The sequence below is a fragment of the Echinops telfairi genome, unplaced genomic scaffold (assembly GCF_000313985.2).
Source record: "Echinops telfairi isolate 266 unplaced genomic scaffold, ASM31398v2 ScPeMD7_38;HRSCAF=143, whole genome shotgun sequence".
NCBI classification, from domain to species: Eukaryota; Metazoa; Chordata; class Mammalia; order Afrosoricida; family Tenrecidae; genus Echinops; species Echinops telfairi.
Window position 1 is genome coordinate 366,165 of NW_022103936.1, and position 3,291 is coordinate 369,455.

A 3,291-nucleotide genomic window follows, 5' to 3' on the forward strand; every position below is an offset into this window, starting at 1 on the left:
TTTAATGGCAACAATAATTGAAATGAACACCTTTAAGATATAAAGGGTGTATCACTTCTCAGCCTTTTGGCTCAGATCAAATGTAGTGAACTATAAAGTCTGTATCAAAACGCTTATAATACAAACCATTTCTCTTCCCAAAAAATGTTAATTCCTGGATACTTACTCAGTGTCAAAAGTGAAAGCCAAATTGAATCGGGTTTTGTTGAAATTTTTATTGTAGTGAAACATACATAAAATACACACTTTTAACCTTTCCCAAAACTTTTGTATAATTCCAAACGAAAGGCATGTGCCCATAAAACAATAACTTCCCATTTTCTCCTTCTCTCAACAATCTACTTTCTTTCCTTATGAAATTGTCGATTCTAAACATTACATATAAGGAAAACCACACAGTACTTGTCTTTTTCGGTCTTAGTTATTTTTTAACAGTTTAATTGGCACTTCATCCATATTTTATACAACTTAATAGTTCAGTCATATCAAGAAGAATTGTACAATCATTACTGCAATCAATTTTAGAATATTTTTTCTTCCTTGTATTCATTGTAATTAGTGTATTTTTTTTAGTTGTGGGGAAAACATACACAAAAAAATATTCTCCAATTCCACAACTTCTACATGTATAATTTAGTGTCATTAATTATACTCTTCATGTTGGGCAACTGTTGTTGATATCCTTTTCCAAAATATTACACCATTATTATCATAAACTCAGTGGCCCCTAATCAAATACTCTTCCTCCTATTTTTCAGTAGTTTTCTTGATGTAATATTCACATATCATTGTATTGGGAGCTCATACAACTCTTATCACAATCCATACCTACATCCATTGTATGTCAGGCACATTTGTACATTTGTTGCTCTCATCATTCTCAAAACATTTTCTTTCTACTTGAGCCCTTGGTATCAGCTCCTCATTTTTTGAGCCCCCAATAAAATGAAATTTTAATTAAATAGCTGTAAGATCCCCCAATAAAATAATTTATTAAGAAACAAATAAACATCCTATATGACACCAAGTGGCCAACATCCATCCTAAAGAACAAGTGACAAGGCTGGTAAGGGGGTAGGATGAGGTGATGCACAGGAAAGCTAGATTAATGGAAATGGAAGAACCAGAGAGAAATAATGAAAATGTTGACACAATATAACTAAGCCATGTATATAGAAATTGTTAAACAGAAACCTAACTTTCTGTGTAAACATTCACCAACATCACAATTAAGTTTTTAAAGAAAAAAATATTCATATATTCTACACTTGCATAGGTAAGTCACTTTTAAAAAGAGTTGTATATACATCATCACAATCAGTTCCCGTGCTCCCTACCCCCTTCTCACATTCATGGTTTGCTCCCCAAATCCCCTAACTGATGAACCATTGCATCAGTTATTGTCTGTATGCATCCACTCCTTCTGTGCTTCATAAACTAGGATACCTAATGGAAACAATAAAAAATGAGCCAGAATTAAGAAAAATAATAATATAAAGAGTTAAAAAGGAAAGCAAGAAGGGAAATTTCTGTTATAGAACAAGCAAGAAATAATTAAGCTTGGAGAAAATTCAGATTGGGGTAAAACAACTGACTAAGTACCATATTATACTGTGATTTGACCCACCATCATCAAGTTTACAATAATCTGTCTGATCGCAGTTTTTCAAGTCTTCCCCTGTAGTCAGAGGGCATCTGCCAGAGGGTTAATCTAATTAGGTACTCTGCAGTTGGATTTAGTTCTCCCACTGGCCTCCACTGACTTCTAAAAATGTAGTGTTCACAATTTAAGCTCTGATACCTGTCCCCTTCATTGTATTTGGATTTTGTGATTGTCATCTTTGGATCACACAGGCTGGTGTTCTTCTTCCATGTGTACTTAGTTGATGCTTCACTCAGATGGTGCTTGTCTGAATAGAAGTCTTTAAGACCTCAGACACTATTCCAGTTGATAGTCCGGTACCGTGTGCTATATTCACCACACATTGATGTTGCATCCTTATCTTCAGTGATCCCTTTATGAAGGCTAGTACAGAGCAGGGCTGTGTTATAAGAATTACTGGTCTTGGATTGGGGCTAGAATTAAGTTGGAGCCCAGAATCCATCTATCTGCCTGTCCATGGGTTATGAATGACCCTGGTTTACTTACTTTAGTGGTCCTATTAGCACAAAAACAAAACCAACAAGAACAAAAACAAGCAATCAAAACCCCACAAATACCAAAGCCAAAACAAACAAAAAAGGAATCACCCCTCTGAGGTATAAGGCAATTATATTGGTTACATCAATAATTTATCCAATGGCATAGAATTTAAGGTACTATTGATGAGAAGTATATGCGAATATGGTCCAACTGCGAGCTGCAATCCATTCGCTGTTGCTTTGTACAAATAGTTTTCTTAATTGATTGAGATCTGCTTACATTGAGCATGGGGGTTTGTGCTAAGGGATAATTTACTGTAACATTTCTTATAAGTGCAGATCTTTGCCTAAGCGATTAATACATGTCATATTAATAACGCAAGGGGAACATAGAGATACTAAATATATGGTGGTTCTGGGTCCTGTTTCATTGGACACCTACTCGGCCCCAACCCAAATCCCAACAACCGCCATTTTCACAATCGTGCTGTGGCCATCCTTTGCTTTCTCTCCCATCAGAGAATTTCAGGCCTATGTCCAAGGGCTACAGGTAATTTTGAGGTAGGGCATAGTTCATTCAATCAGGCTTCTACTTTGAGTCCTTCTGGTGTGGCCCTTAGAGGATGCCATGTTCCCTGAAGGCCAGAGTCTAAGGTCATCAAAATGTTTAGTCCATGGTGCGGTTCACTGAGGGTTGGGAGAAGCTTATCCAAAGTGTGTACCCAAGAATACAGAACCAAGTTTACTCTCCCCTTTGGTTCCCTGAAATTATTGTTTAGCATCCTTTCCCAATGGGAGGTTGCTTCTCCCCATTTACTCACTATACCCTGCAACAGAAATAGCAGGAGGGAAATTCCACTACCACCAAAAGAGAAATATAGATGCTCTTCTGAACAATAGATGCTCCCCACCGCTGGTCTGGACTTGATTTTCCAGTTCCCTCTCATTCTTGTGGAGGGCCGGTTAATTTGTCGCAGCCTTGTCTCAGTGTTATATGGCATCAAATGGATGGTTTTCTCCCTGTTCCCCTTCTTGAAGGAGTGACCCCATCGAATATGGGGTCTCTTGTTTTGAGGTGGTTCTTATGAGGTGTATGTAAGGGGGCTAGGCAGATATTTTACTTCTTTGCTTGAGAATTTGTCTTTATTA